The following is a 16,563-nucleotide window of genomic DNA, read 5'->3' on the forward strand; positions in this document are numbered from 1 at the left end:
GACATTACATAAATATATTTTAAAATTCATAAGGGATCAAAACCTATAACAGTAATTAGTGGTATCATTTGCATATGTATCGGTGTAGCCTCTGAGTATTTCTCCAGCCTTTTGTTTGTGTGTCATGTTACATCTGTGCTCTGCCTAGGGTGGAGCTGTATGTGCTCCTCTAACTAGATGAGACAAACTTCGGTTAAAAGAAAAGCAGCAGTGAATTTTGGTTCAGTATTATGGCACAAACTCCTCAGACTAAAGTGTGCTGAAGCATTTTATTTTGCTATTGGGTCAGAGCTTGTGCTTTACTGCCTTGATGTGCTTCAGTGAGTTGTGTTACGGAGCGTTTTGTAGCCAAGGAGTGTGTCAGTTGGAATATCTGGGCTGTGCACTGAGCAATTACTGGTATTTCCTCTGGCAAGGATTTCAGTACTGTGCACTCCAAGTGAGTGTCAGGTATGCCAGAGCTAGGCTTCTGAGATACAAATTACCAGCCATCTATATAGTTTCAGTCCACATTTTTATTTTGACTTGCAAATACTCAAAAACTCGAGTCAGACCATCATAGAGGGTTGGAGAAGAAGATAATTTAACTCACTTTATTTTTCTCTTCTCTTATTGTCTGTCAGATGAATGCTTCTCATTCACCCTGCTGGGGTTGTTACTTTTATTTTGCAGCATTTAGAGGTTTCAAAGAAGTCAGCAGAAATGCACAATGGGTGTGACTGCCAGAGGGATCATTTTGGTTTGTTTGTATACTTACAGTGGGGGTGGTTTATTCCAGGGGGAGTGAATGAGGGAGGAGAAATGTGAGTAATGATAAGATCAAGAATGAGATGACCAAGAGGCAGACTTTATGGTCTACTAATGTAAACTGAAAGTTTACATCACTCTCCTGCATTTATGTTTTGGAGAAATAAGAGTAGCTAAGTGCATAACATTTAGTTGAGCACTAATTCCAAAACTGATTACATTGGGTAATCAGGCAGTGAGTGGCCATTGCCTATAAAGAAACACATGGGCAAAAATCTGCTCTGAATTAGACCTACTCATAAAAACCTTGTTCTGCCCACTTGTGTTAGTGACTGGATTAATTCTGTGCCTGTTCCCATAGATGGCAAAGGACAGTGAGTTTCCTAGGCAGAGGAACTCAGCTTTACCACTATTTTACGGTAAAACCTCATGGTCACAGGAGATGGGGGCATCACATTTACTTTAGTGCTCAGTAGGTGGTCACAAATATGGCAGTGTCATAAAAGCACTGGACATTAACCTCTCTTCACAGCAAAAGGAACTGGGCAGACAGTCCACTTCATCTCTCAAAGGTGTGTTATAAAACTGGGTGTCTTTGGTAGCCTTAACCACTGCAGGGCATGGAGCAGCAGTCACAACACAGGTCCTGATGTTCAGGACATTTCTGAAACTTCACTGGAAGAAGCACTGAGAGGAGAGAAATTCTGAGTGAAAAGGCATGGATGTTAGACAAGGGGAGCCAGTGGGGCCAAGTCAGCCTTTGTTTAATCTGCATGTTGCCCAGTCAGCTAGACACTAGTTTACCCTGACATTCAGTGCCATTCTACCTGTTAGAGATGTTTATGTGAATGCTTTGAAGTACGCTTTTTACTTTATCATTAAGTTCAGAATGGCATTTGCATCAGCAGACTCCAAGTACCTCTGGCCTGTGTCCACGTACTACAACTGCTACCAACTGTCTTCTATAAAATTGTTTTCCTCTCATCAGCTGACACAGGACAGCATATAATGATATGTAATTTATACCTTCAGAATGTGACCTACATATGAAAGTATGCAGATTTTATCAGGATACAAAGAGACCTTGATAAATGTATATATTTAACCTTACATATGATTATCAAATATTTGGAGGCTAAACAACTGCTAATTATATTTCTGGAGATTCTGTCACATTCCTAGAAACGGGGAGTGAACGTGAACCCTTTAGCCCCTTCAGCTGCGCTGATAAGGGTCGGCATGTTTTTATTCTACTTGGCATCTGGTTATGAGCCATCACAGCTTTTATCAATACAAGGCTTAGATGTTAGAGGACCCTTAAAAACAGTGACAGTTCCATTTTCCAGGCTGTGCTGGTGATGTAGACTTGTCAGTCCACCAGTATGTTTGGGCTGCTGTCAGTCACAAGATCCAAAAATCATCAAGCAAAACCCCCAATAAGAAGTACAGCATGTAGTTGGAATAGATATCAGGGTGTATTCCAGAAAATACTTCATGAACAAGAGATTCAGGAAGAGAAACAAAACAGCAAGTTGTGTTGCTGTTCTGTTTGTTCTCCAGGATATCAGCAGTTTAAACTGCTGACTACCTGAAAATGGTCAAGAAGGGTCATGACACTGAAAGGAGAAATCCTCTTAGATCAGCAATTTGTGTTATCAGGACATGCCTTTAAAAAAAAACCCACATTATTTGCAAAAGAAAGAAGAAAATATGAAATATGTAGTCTTCATGGCATATTCAAGACAAAGTAAATGTTTTGCCTTCAAAACATCCTTCTAGCCTGCGCACACAAGTAGCACTTCATGAAATATAATTTGATATCATCATCAAACAGGGAGTACTATCTACTTGCTAAGTAGGAAATATATCATGGAAAATGTTTTTTCCATTAGATAAGAATGGCTGGAGAAGAAAAGACTTTGGGAAGACCTCGTAGCAGCCTTCCAGTATCTAAAAGGGGCTTACAAGAAAGCTGGAGAGGAACTTTTCACAGGGGCATATAGTGAAAAAACAAGGGGTAATGGACTTAAGCTGAAAGACAGTAGGTTTACACTAGATATTAGGAAGAAATTCTGTACTATAAGGGTAGGGAGGTGCTGGAACAGGTTGCCCAGAGAGGCTGTGGACTCCCCACCCTGGAGGTGTTTGAGACAGGGCTGGATGGGGCTTTGAGCAACCTGGTCTAGTGGAAGGTGCCCCTGCCCATGGTAGGGGATTGGAACTAGATGATCTTTAAAGTCCCTTCCAACCTAAACCACTCTATCATTCAAGGATTCTATGATCATGTAGTCTTACTGACACAAAAGAAAGGGAGCAATAGTCCTGTGCAAAAGGTATCAAAAATATTTGAGATGCTCTTATTAAAATTGTATGGAATTAAATGACTGTAGCTAAAACCACTTTGATTTTGAGTGGGTGCAGTAAAGGAATGCAAATGAATGCGGACCGCCCTCTCAGATCACCTCTGTGTGCTCTCCTACTCTGGGCACTGTAGAGCAGCATCCTCATGTTGCTTTCGAACCCCAACACCAGGCCTGAGTTACTGCCTGTGCCATCTTATCACGTGGCAGAACAGCCTGTGGTTCAGCCTGCTGGGGTGGAGCACACTCGTATAAATGTGGTATATTATTATACCATATTGTGATCTATTGTTACTGTTGTATAAATTTGGTATGGCATATAAATATGGTGTATATTTACAAAACACCTGTCCTGAGGAGCAGTGAGCTGCAGCTCAGCATAGTCACATCACAGCAGCACAGATCATGGTTTTCCATTCTGTCTTTTTACCTTCTTCTCAGTTTATGTAGACAAAGAACATCTAGACACATTTATAGTCATATCTGGTGATCTTAAAATGTGGAAAATTATTCATTAGGTAAATCATTAAACATTTTCAGTTTCTGGGACATCTAAAATGCTCAGTAGAGGTGAGAAACAATTTGGGGTAGTGGAGTGAACAGCAAAAAATGACAAAATAAGACTTAAGTTTAGAGAGCCCCTAAATAGGCAATATGAAAATTGTAACTTTTCTTGTTACTGCATTCACAAGCAATAGATATATTTCCTTTGGAGGTCCCAGTTAATTCCTCTTACTAATGTCAGACCACATCCTCAGCTGGGAAGGGAAGAACATTCTGGTTTCTTCAGTGGACTGACCTCCCAAAGAGACCAGGATTTCATGCACAAGAAGGGCAGCAGCACAGAATGAGGTTTCATAGAATAGGAAGCATCATTCTCAGCTCTCAAATGCACATGACCTCAAAACATTGTAGACAGATTTCTCCTAGTGCCTTCACTGTTGTCTGAATTTGCATGACCCAATATAGCATTTATCTGCATTGTACTAAGAGCCATTATGTTCACCATACAACATGACTAAAGGTCCTGGCTTTTTCATTTTCACCACCATTTTTTGGAATACATGATCAGACACTGAGTAAAACTGACTGCTAATGTGCCTCTCTTTTAAAAAAATGGGGTTGTTTTATGGTGCAAAAGTTGCATTGTCTTCTGAAATTCTGGTATCATAGACAAAAAAAAGAATGTGTAGGTAGTCTGGTGTTGGTGAATTACTGACAGTTTTGCTGCAGTAGCTTAGTCATTGAAAGTCTGAGGTAAAACATTTTTTATATGTTATTTTAAAAATAAACTTTCAGCTATTCTGTTTGAAATTATATTGTTTATTTACCTACTTACCATCTCTCATATTCAACTGTCATTTTTTTTCTAATTTGAAGTTCACTAAAACTCAATATGTATTTATCCCAGAAATTAATTTAATTTGTACCTTTTAGCCTACTTAAATGGGCTTTTGCCACCATTGTTTTTCTTCGTTTTGTTTTTTGTTAATTGCCAAAGAAATGCTGAATTACTCAATTTCCAAGATCTGTTACAGACCAATTCTCATTATGCCTATTTTGCTAGTACTTGAATCATCTGGAAAGATTCTATAAGTCTGTGTAAGTTATTGATAAAGATGTAGCCAGAGAGAGAACTCTGGGATTGGAGAAAAAGTAATCCCATCAAACAACTCATTTCCATTTAGATTCCTTTTAGAAGACTATCAGTCAACTTCCATCTAGTTTTCATGGTTTTAGTACAGGCTAGGTTATTTTTGAGTCTCCTTATGAAAATTTTCTCTGCAGGACCCTTTGGGTAGACCTTTTATTCTTTAATTTATGATGATTAGCTAGAATTATACATTATTTAAGCTTTTCTGTCTACTGGCCATTATCAATTTGCAGGGCTTGTCTAGGAACACTGTGTGCATCTGCTGCCTACTCTCTGTTCTTGTTGATGCCTAATTTGTTCTCCATTATCAACATCCCTATATTTCCACTGGATTTATAATTGTTGTTTTCTCATATACTTTGCTCTTACCTCTGATGCCTTAAAGCATACCCATGTACAGATTATGAAGTCTGTGAGTATATATATATATTTAATAATTCTTAAACATTTCCCAGATATTGCTTATACTTCAAAGTATGTCTGTAGCTATCTATAGCAAGTAAAGGAAGGAAAGAAAGGAATTTTTATCCTTTGAAATTTTTTTAAGCCCCATGTTAAGGTGAAGAATTTTGCACTGCATTTCAACTGTCCCCAAAATTTATGCTCATGCAGAAGAGAAATTACTTCTTGAAGTGTTTGCTTTGTTCTGAGATTGGAGAAAGATTTACAGTGTGTGTAGGTGAAATAAGGTCTTAAAAAATGGGTATGTTGCAGAACTCAAGACCACTTGATATATAGTTTCAGATATATCACTGTTTGTCTCTATCAGCATTTTTAGCAAATTACTGACCCCCAATCTGGAGACAATCTCCAAGAGGTTTGGTGCTTTACTCAGGCTATTATGATGTGGAGCATGATCAGCTATTGATTTCATACATATTTGTAAAGAGACTGTAATTTATGGAAAAGAAACAGGAAAACAGTAAACAACAGTTGTCTGTTAACTAAAGGAGCTATATCTATAATAAAGCAAGTGTAGCACATCTAGTGCAAAACAAATGAATAATTTATTTTGGTTGAATGATTAAATATCATTATCATATCAAGTCTCCTCCCTTTGAGAGTGCTCATGAGCTTTGCTGTTATCCATATAATTATTAAGCAAGCTTATAGTGTAAGCATGTTTTTTTGAGAAAACATCAGTTTCATTCTTGTGGTTTATTATTCTTCACATCTTTCAAATTCAGATATCAAATGAAATCAGAAATAATGTATTTCATAAATAGCACGTGCTTGTCTAATTTTTTTAAATATTGCCACACTAAATTCCAATATGATATATAGAGTATGCCTTTTTTAGCATTGGTGTTTTTATCAGGGAATGACTGTAATTCATTTAAGGCAAAGTCCCTCAGTCAAAATATTCAAAATGGCATTTGGAATTAAATGCATCATTGGATTCTTGTTCCATGTTCTTTCTCTTAATTTCTTAATCTCTACATGTAAATGTAGAGAAATTCCAGAAAGGTTGTAGGTGCCTGTAGTGAAACTGGTGCTGTTTATTTCTGGCTACTGGAGTGCCTTGTTTCCAACCCTCTCATGCTTCTAATTTGAAGTCTAATACCAAAAGAGGTTGGAGCTCTCAAAGGGAAGAGAATGTGTGCATACTCTGTCACTTTGCCTGTTTGTAATAAATATTTTCATACGACAGAGATAAATTGCACTGTTGGGAGACTGGACAATTGGGAAGTTTTATGTATGACTTTGCCATTTTCCTCCATTAGTGAAATTTTAAGCATTTTTCTCATGGACTTCCACCATTATTTCTATAGTCAGGCTACAAGAATGGCACTGTTTAGTCCAAGTTTACAATAAGAACACAGTATACTAGGCATATTGTAAAAGTGGTTGCTACAAAATCCTCATGCATTCAAATTTCAGCAGCTGGAGAGGATTATGGAAATACACCCTTTTTTCAGTATTCTGGTTTTTTTCCACAGTCCTTGTAGCCAGTTTTAGGACTGCAGCAATCAGCTAGCAAGCCCATGTCCTGTCCTGCCTGAGATTTTAGGGATGTGCAGAAGAAGAATCCAGTCCCTGAACACTTCAGCAATTAGGAATTTTTAGCAATAACTTCCCTGTTTTCTTGGGGACTCTGAAATGATTCTTTATTAGCATGGGCCAAGGAAGGAGGAAGCACACCCAGAGTTGTCCACACATCATGTCCAAGAGGAACTTAGTAATTGTGTCACTCTGCAAATGGAGAATGAGCATCCAAATGAGAAAAAATATCACTGTTCCATCAGGAAGCTTGGACAGGAGTGGAAGGAAAAATGCAATACACCTGGCAACCACCTGTTAGGAAACCAGCCTCATCATTTATACTTTTCAGCATGCAAGGCTTGTATGCAGTACACGTTGTCAAATGGGGATTAAAAATGAGTGAGAAAGGTGAAAAGTACGGTCTGCTCTCTCCAGGCCCAGTTTTATAATTCATCATTGTAGATATTGTTAAACTCTAGACTTAAACACTGGATAGCACAAGATAAGCAGCATTGTGTCTCTTCTAGAAGTCTATCCTAATGACAGACAACCAGGAGGCCTCATCTTCTCCTGCTCTTTGAACATTCATGTGCACTTACCAAAAGGGAAGGCTCACAATCCCCAGACCCGTCTCCCCAGACTGAATATTCTTTCGGCACTGGGCAGGCATTTTACACATCTAAAAGACCACTATATATTTGAAACATTACTAAAAACTGCTGAAAGTGCTGAACTGCTTTGTATCTGATTGTTTGGAAGGAATCTTGCTCACAAAATATTTCAACTGCTACAGTTCTGCTAACATCTGGACATCTTCTTTACGTCAGAGGTGGATGATGAGATCCAGATGCTATGACTTACTGATGTTTTCATTAACTTCTTAGCAGTTTTGTCTTTGTTTTGTTTACCAACTGCAACTTCTTAACTCCAATTCACATATGTGAGTATTACTGGGGAGAGAAGGGAGAAGAGCTGGAAAGGAGAGGGGCAGCCAGAGAAATTAAATTAGTCTTTGGCCTAGATCCAAAACAACTGATTTCTCTTATTACAATACTCTGTTCCAGGATATGCAGTCTGTGGGAAGGTCAGCCCCAGATGATAAGAAGCATTTCACCAAGCTGCTATTTTCAGTAAAAATGAGCTATATGATTTGCTAATTATGTTCTAATTTAAGAGTAAACATATTAAGCTATGAAGACAACAGGAAATAAGGATGTAAGATAATATTAATGGCAACCTTGTGAACTTTGGATTTACAATCATGCCTAAACCTAATTGCTATATAGAGCATATTTATTACTCTAAGGGAATGCCACTATTGGAGCAGACACAGGAGGGAGCCTACTTATATTGTAGGCTACACATTAGGAACTCACTGAATAGTTCTTTGGCAACAAACGGAGTTTAAAAAAAGAAAACGAAGCCAGAAAAAACCCCAACATATTCAAGAAGCTGTATAGTATCTTGGTGACAACAAATGTCTTATACATTTGCTAATTTTACATTATAGAATTGCTTTTACAATAATTTAAACCATTTCCAAAGACTAGTTCCTTCAGCTTTTCCCCACTAGTGCTGGCAGAACAGCTTTCCTTGTGGTGTACATCCTATTAAGAGGTTGAAGTGAATTTTCAAAAAGTGACTGAACTTGCATTTGCATTTTATGTAGCTATGTACTTAAATTTTTTGAGGGGATGAAAGAGAGAGAAACAGCACAGCACATTGATTGCCTGACTGATCAATACCCTTATTCACTAATTGTTGCGGTACCCTTAGCACTGTGAAAGAAATTGAGATCAAGTAAATCCTGTTTTGAAGAGATTATAATCTGTTAATCACTGTTAGTGCTCAGTAGGAGGAGGTAAATTCAGAATCCATGTAAGTATGTACTATGTACCCAAACAATGCAGCAGCTGCTCAGACCAGCACAGGCTGAGAACTTATTGATCCACTGAGCTTCCTCCTGCGCTGCCATGTTCACCAGCTTGCAGCAATGTGGGAAAACAAAAAATGGGCCAGATTATCCCAGTGATGGAAATATCTCCCTGTACTGGAGTTTGCTCATTGATACCAGTATTTCCAGACTGTGAGAAGGTCAGTTAGTTTATTTTTGGAGTTAGGGATGTGTTTGTCTGAGGGTGAACATATCTGTGTTAATCTTACACAGAGGCAGCTAATAAAAATAATAGGAGAGGAATGTTTAGGCAGATTCTACTTCCAAGTGGTAAATTAAACATACAAAAAAAGAATGAACAAAAGAAGTTGATAACAGCTAGCCAGTCAGTCAGTTAGTTGGGCAGCAGAAAAAAATACAATAGCACAAGTGGGTAATAAGATCTGAGAAGCAATTTTCAATGTAATATATTAAAAAGTTGTGACCAGATGTGCAAAGATGCTACAAGGTAAGATTTTATTTAATTCATCCTACTTCACACCCAAGTCTCTTGTGATTTGACTTTAGATGCATCTTCAGTTTCTCATGTTCTCTTATGTGAAAATAGAATAGAACCTATCCATGACTTTAGCTTTTGGATTACACTGTAATAGAAATTAGAGTTTATGTTTTGCAGTTTCTCGCAAATAGGGATGAGAGGTTGGCACATTTTTCTGAGGGACCTGAACTAATAGAAATTGATTGCTGAAAAGGCATGGGGATAAAGGAACTCCACATTCTGCTTTTCTCTTCTTCTTTCACATTTTGAGGTCTCTCCTGTGTACCAATACAATTTCATTTGGCAGAGAGATAAGACAGAACCAATACAAGGCAGTTCAGCTTTAGATGATTTTTTGTTGATGCTCCAAAATGCTCTTAGTCTCTATCAGTATTCTGTTCAAATTTCACAGCATTCTTTCAGAGTTTCTGCAAGAGCTACTTGATAATGAAGTTCTATTTTGGCAGCCGTCCTGCAGTACCAAAGTATCTGCCATCTGAGCTGAAGGAACAGCTGGCCTGCTGTGGTGAGCCATAGGCAAGAAGGGTTTGGCGTATAACTGCCTGTCACTGCCAGTCACAGCAGAAAACCTCAAGGCAATTAACCAGTACTGGTCCATAAGATTGAGGAAAATAGAAAATTGTGCTTTCTCATGTATATTTAATATATCATTAAATGTACAAGATGGTCTTTTTTGCTTTTACTTTGTTCATTAATCTGATGGTCTTCCAGGTAGCTATCCGTGAAATATATAAAAGAAAGTGTGATTTCGAAAGGCTAAGTAAGCAGTTCACTTCCATCCAAGATTCTTGTATAACACTTTCTTGTGCTTTGCAATATCATTTGCACATCCTTGCAGTCAGTATTCAGAGCTGAGGGGACAGAGACAAGACTGTGAAGTGTTCCCAGAAGGCTGCTGCAAAAGTAGCCTGACCTCAGTCTTATATTTTCTCTCTGTATCTGCTTCTTGTCTATTTTTCCCTCAGTGAGGTACACAGCTTCTTTGTGTGTTGTGCTTGCCTTGATATACTAGCTCTTACCGCGCCTACTTCTCTTCATCCTGAACATGCTCATTTAAAGATGGTAAATTAGATCTTCAAGTATTCATCTGCCATGTTTTCTCTGATCAGTAGTTCATCAAATATTCCTGATTTTTGTTGAACCTCAAACAGAGACGAAAAGCAAAAAGCTTCACAATGCAAATGAAAGCAACTTTTCTGAGCAACCTGATTAAGACAGTGTTTGCTTTACTATCAATTAGTTTGTTAAAGAGTGCTCAGTAAATTGGGGGGAGATATAAATTTGAGTGATCTTGCTACAAGACAGATTAAACTGAAAATTTGGCAGGTTTCAAAAAGCTAAGAGACCTTGGATAATAATTTTGAGGACAGTTGCTGAAGTCAAGGAGGACACTGGTTTTGTTTCTTTCTGCTTTTAATTGATGACACAGTGACAGAATTTAATGTAACAGATCTGAAGAAGAAAAACTGTTGTCTTTTTCCTAACATGAGGTGCTGCCTAAAAATCTCTCATTGTGCAGAACCAAGACAAACAGGATTGCAAGCATACATTTATGTTGATGAATTTGTTTGTTTTTCTGCTGCAAGAATTTGCTGAATGGACATATTCACAACTTCACTAATACAGAAGTGCTGACCATATTCTTCTGCACACCACATATTTTGGAAGCCTGAGAACCTAATGAGGCTTACGGTATTGATAAAATCCAGACATTTAATCTTTTAGCCAGAATTAGAGGGGTTTTTTCACAGTTGTAGCAACAAAGAAAAGGAAGATGATGTTTCCATATGATATTTTCAGTCTAGTAGATATTAGCACATACAGTGCACGCATACATACATACATATATACATATATATGCTTCTTGCTATGTTGATTACTCTTCTGGATTTCTACAATAAAGTGAATGAGATAGGAAGAATTCTTAGGCAAAAATAATCTCATACTCAGAATTTTTTAGGTTCTCCACTAAGATTGTTCCTTGCCTTTAAATCTAATTTTGGGGTCATTCCAGAATTCCCTGACAACTCTTCGCTAGCTGACTGTGAGTTCATTTTTTTTCATCTCAGATCATATGGAATAGCCACAGTTCCCTTTCTGAGGCCAAAAAGAATACTATGATCAGCAGCTCTAACCTTCTACATAATAAATCCCATAAAATCTCACACAGTAACTTGCACAACATCTGAGAATTCTATATGTTTCATTTTAATTTATGAGTTCAGATATCTATTTTCTGAATTTTCATACTCTAGTAGTAACCTCTGTAATTTGATTTTGACTCTTGTTCACTGCAAGATGAAATTATCTGTGGTCTGTTAGGACCCTCAAGCAAGCACTCAAATACTTCAAGCGAAGGAGGGAGGGAAATTCAAGGGAGGGAAAATGACTGCACAAATATTTATCACTGGCATCAGCACAAGTATTACAGAAACACAGATTCCTTGGCTTATTTCCCAGCCATGGCAGCTTTTAAGATAACTTGAAGCCACTTTTCAGTTTGAGTCTGTTCTTTGAAAGCACTTGATAAAATCTATTCTATTTCTTATGGGCATATGTTGTCATCTATAGGCTTTAAGGTTTTGGCCTGCAACCTGACAGAGTAAAATATTACCTGTGTTCACTTTGTACAATTTCAAGAGAAACCTCCTTCTGTACCCCTTAGAAATGTCGTAGTGCAGTGAAGTATATGCACGGTCATGTTCCATGGTATGTTAACCTCACTGAAGCTGACCAGTGTATAATTATGTTATAATCCTCTGGAGATTTTTTTCTTCAACTGAGTATGCAGAACCCCTAAAACAATGGACACCCAGTGAAAGTGGAAAAATTAGATATCAGACTAGAAATTAAACATCTCAATTTGTTGATCAAATCAAATTGCTAATGAGCTTAACTTGGAATTTTCTTCAGTATCTTGTAATAGGCTATTGGATGTGAATCAATAAAGTCAGATGATCTCAAATTGAAATACTTTCCCATTTCAGAGAATTTAAATAGCTTCTATCTTACTAGGAGTAAGGAATTTTGCTGATGTGAAAGCAACAATAACTTCACTGAGGAAAGAATGTAGTGCAACAGAATATCAGTGTATTGAAGATAGGTATTTTTATGAGATTTTAAAGACAGTTAAAAAGATAGTCCACATTTCTCAATCTTTCCAACTACGAAGTAGAAATTATTTTACAAACCTAAGTAGAAATGCTTGTGCCATGTACCCTTACACTTTACTGCCACTGCAACATTTATGGGTGACCATAAAACCTAATTCTTTTCCCACTATCCCTCTCTCTGAATTCCTATATTGCTCTATCATCCATCAGATCTATGTGTTTAAGAACAGAAATGACAATCTCCTCTCTTTATTTTTTTTCCTCAGACTGCAAAAAAGAAAAATGATCGGTGAGAAACTTGTCTTCTTTCACAAGTTCATCTTCTTCTTCCGTGTTTTAATTAGTACTATTTATAATACTTCTTTTGCTCATAAGACATCTTATATTGTAATGTCATTGGGGTTAGCATCCTCACACAGCCCATTTGAAAGCTGAAACCAGTAGTTTCTGATCCCTGAGCCCACCACTGCTTTTAATAAGATCTACTGAAGCTGTTAGGAATTAAAGGTCATTACAGCTTTGTGTATATTTGGGCTATTTGGCAAAATTAGCTTGGCATGGTGGCCTGATGGGTAATGATGAGCACATCTGGTTCCATTTCTTTGGAGCTACGACAGCAAGATGTAATTTCAAACATGAGGTTTCAGTATTTACCACCTGGGGAAATCTTCACAGGGATTTAACTCTTCTCTGCCCATTTTAAGATCACTCACTCTGGTTCTTCCTTTGTCTTCAGTGCATCAAACCATTTAATTCCCACCATTTCAATTTTCTGCCAGGGGCCAGTTCACAACAAGAAGTAGAAAATTGTTTGTGACAAGGATAGACAACACCATATGTTCATGCAATGTCTGGAACAGGTGCTGGGCACTAACTTATACATCTCTCCATAGAGTGACAGTGCCGTAAATGAAATTTTGCCTTAGGACAGAGGTTCACAGCAATGAGCAAGCCTGACTCTTTTTTGAATGGCAGAAAGCTTACATAATGTATAATGTGTTGCAAGAAAGAGATCAGAATTAGACCACTAGGAAAATTTATTTTTAAGAAGTAAGAGTATTTAAAGAAAATATTTAAATAAAAATATTAGAAACTATGATTTTTTTAAAATATTTTAAAGACAGTTCAATAAAAATGTTAATTCCAGTACCACAAAAGGCATAGCAAAAAAAAACCCCACACAGATGACTATAGTACAGTTTCTTAGTTCTTAAAAATACACACAATGAACTTTATTACAAAAATGGTGTCAAATTTAAAATATTACTAAAACCTACTGTTCTGTACATCTTATACTTTTTAATTATTTTGTTCTTTTTTTTTTTTTTTTTTTGGCTGGTCATAACTCATTAAATTAAAAGGACATGAGTGGAAATGAGGAGCAGCACAGATGTTTGGCTATACATAGGAGTACACCAGAACTTTCATTGATATTTTCCTGTATTCTCAAAGAAGATAAGGTTAGATTACACACCTGCTTATTTTACCACTAATGCTTACTAGAAAGCATGAGAAATACTAGAATACTATTCAGAACTATAAGAGGAATTTATAAAAGCATGAATAGTTTCATGGGACCAAAATTAATTTATAGTTGTTCTTGAAAACAGACTGCATTTTGCACCCAGACAAGTGTGAGCTTTTTATCTTTTGTTTCCTCTATTTGTATGTTTCTAAATAACCAAAGAGCTGGGGAGTGGAAACACCTTCTCCTGTACATTTAACAGCATAACTAAAGTCTCCACATGGATTTGTTCTCTGTTTTTTTCCTATTTGTGTAAATGCTGGCATATAATGAAATTAAAGGCAAGACCAAAACAAGCACTTGGTCTTGAAGCAGAAAGAAAGTAGGGTCATCATCATCATCACTCTTATGGGTAATCCCATGAAACTGGATTTGACTTCAGGTTCTTAATTGCCATCAGACATCTGATTCCTCCTGGAATGTCGCAAAAACCTGGAGCTTTTAGCAGTAACATTCCCCAGGCATAGATTTTTGAAGAAAGCTAGAACAACAGAATACTGATAACTCATACAAAAAGAGGAAATGGAAATAAAATTCCTAAACTGAGACTGAATCTTATATGCTTGACTGACACATGCTCTCCCATTTGCCTAACACTTTTCAAAAAAATTCTCATGAAACATCTTCAATCTGTCCAAAAAACTAGTCTCAGAGGAATTTGTGTTGTCATCCTGAAAACACTTCTTGTACTTATGACTACCACAAATAAATCAGTATACCAGAGCTAAGTTATAATGAGAAAAAAATCACACTTCCCCCCTCCCCTGATGTTTCATTTGTTTACTAGATTAAATTTTTCTACTAAAAAGCCAAATACATTACATAAAAATACTTATTTTATGGGTACAGGATAATTAATACTTGGAACTGGTGAACTGGCATAAGCAGGAAATAAACTTTGCCTTTTCATTAGCAGGACACCAATTTCAATTGTATTTAAATTTTCTTCACCATTAAGGAATTTTTAGTATAATTCACAGCTTAAGTGAGGTTGGGAACATCATATAATCCAATATGTTGTGTTGAATATTGCAGGGAAGTCCTTCCCCAAAATATTTTTCCTTTTCTCACAGACTCAATCTGAAGCATGCCATGCATCATACTGTAGCTGAACAGGTTTTCTTATCAAAGAGAGCATTGTTAATTTTAATGGAATTACAACAAATATTCAATAGCAAAGTGATAGTAACACTAGAAGAAACCCACAATACATGAGCAAGTTTTCCTTTTCTCTTGCCCAGAATCAATACAGAAAGTCCTTTCATGCTGGAAGCCCCATGTGTAGTTCTGCTGCCATTCCAGTACTCTACATATGTACACAGAAATAACACTTCCAACTTTGAAATGCAATTGTCCAAGGAAAGACCAAGAAGAAAAATCTGCACATTCAGCAGTTTTTATCTTTTACACCTAACATAAGACCACCCTTTCCAGAAGAGTCTTACTTGCAAATTCCATGCTGTTCAGCAGGACCTCCTTTCTTAATTCTTTCCCTACAACATGCATATGTAGTGACATCATCCCATAAAAATTCCCCTGGCTCAGTCTGCTCCCAGTGTAGGTGTGCAGGATATGAGTGCAGCCATGGCTCCAGAGAGCTCATCTTCTCATATGAGGGTAGAGGAAATGTTGCAATTCTTATCTATAGCTCTGTTCTTTAGTTACTGTCTGTTACACAAATTGATTCAGAAGCATTTTTGTGTGTATGATGGTAAAAGGATTCAAACTTTATCCTCACTCACACTTGAGCCCTTTTAACAGTGCTTAATACTCTGCTCCTTTGAAGTACCTTTAAACTCAACAGGTTGATAGAAATAGCAGTGAAACTCCATGCAGATTTAGAAAACATCCTCTTTGCTCAAGGTGAGGATCAGCACTGGTGGCAGTGGCTGGAACTGCAGCTTTTTAGGCAGAGTAACTCCTTTTAAGAAGAGAATAAAACAGTCCATCACAGACATGCTCAACTGGCAGCAACTATGGCTCAGTCTTACCTTATTCTTCTTTCTGTGGGGCTAAACTAATGAAATTCTGATCTCTCGGCCTACAAGCAGGCAAGCATGAAGGTGGGGTTTATGCTTTTTTCCCTACAAACTCATGGTGTGCTGATGGGTTTACCACGGAATTTCTTGGATGCAAATGAACGAACCCACACTTCTCTGGGTATGAGAACTTAAAGGTGGAAGTATCCTTGCATAAAAAAAAAAATACAGCAGGGTTCAAAATCAAATTTTATAGTCAAAATATAATTCCACTATGTGGCAACAAAATAGACTTCCAGGAGGATCAGGGTCTGGTTTCTTTACGCTTTCCACTTGTACCTTAATTTTAACTCAAAGCATGTTTTAAATATTTAAATATTAAATAGGTAATGATAAATAATTTGTAGCAAAATGGAAAGTCACTATAGGTTAAAAAAAAGAAAAAAAAAAAAAAGAATAAACTGTTCTGAGACATACCTATTAGGCAGTTTTGTTAAATAAGAGTTAAAGGAGAAATTCAAGAGCAAAGTTTAAAATGACATGCACTAGAACACAAGACACAAACAAAAATCATCCAGCATTGACATTCACTGGAGGAGAATGAAAGGAGATCACTATTTAATTTATTACTTTCCATAAAACCTTGTGAAACAGCAATAAAACCAAGAATCTAAATAACCCATCTACTTCAGCAACAGCTAGTAAACTAAACAAACAGCAACGTGGATGAATCTTATTTTATCTGTCTT

At 37.0% G+C, this 16,563-nt stretch overlaps 1 protein-coding gene across 8 annotated transcripts in view; it reads left to right on the forward strand.

Annotated features, from left to right (window-relative positions):
• DLC1 (DLC1 Rho GTPase activating protein) overlaps window positions 1-16,563 on the forward strand; it is a 221,605-nt gene that overhangs the window by 121,918 nt on the left and 83,124 nt on the right. The window lies entirely within an intron of this gene.

The sequence above is a fragment of the Corvus kubaryi genome, unplaced genomic scaffold (genome assembly GCF_017639235.1).
Source record: "Corvus kubaryi isolate FWS band 111438036 unplaced genomic scaffold, C.kubaryi_AGA036_p1.0 split1-131, whole genome shotgun sequence".
Lineage (NCBI taxonomy): Eukaryota > Metazoa > Chordata > Aves > Passeriformes > Corvidae > Corvus > Corvus kubaryi.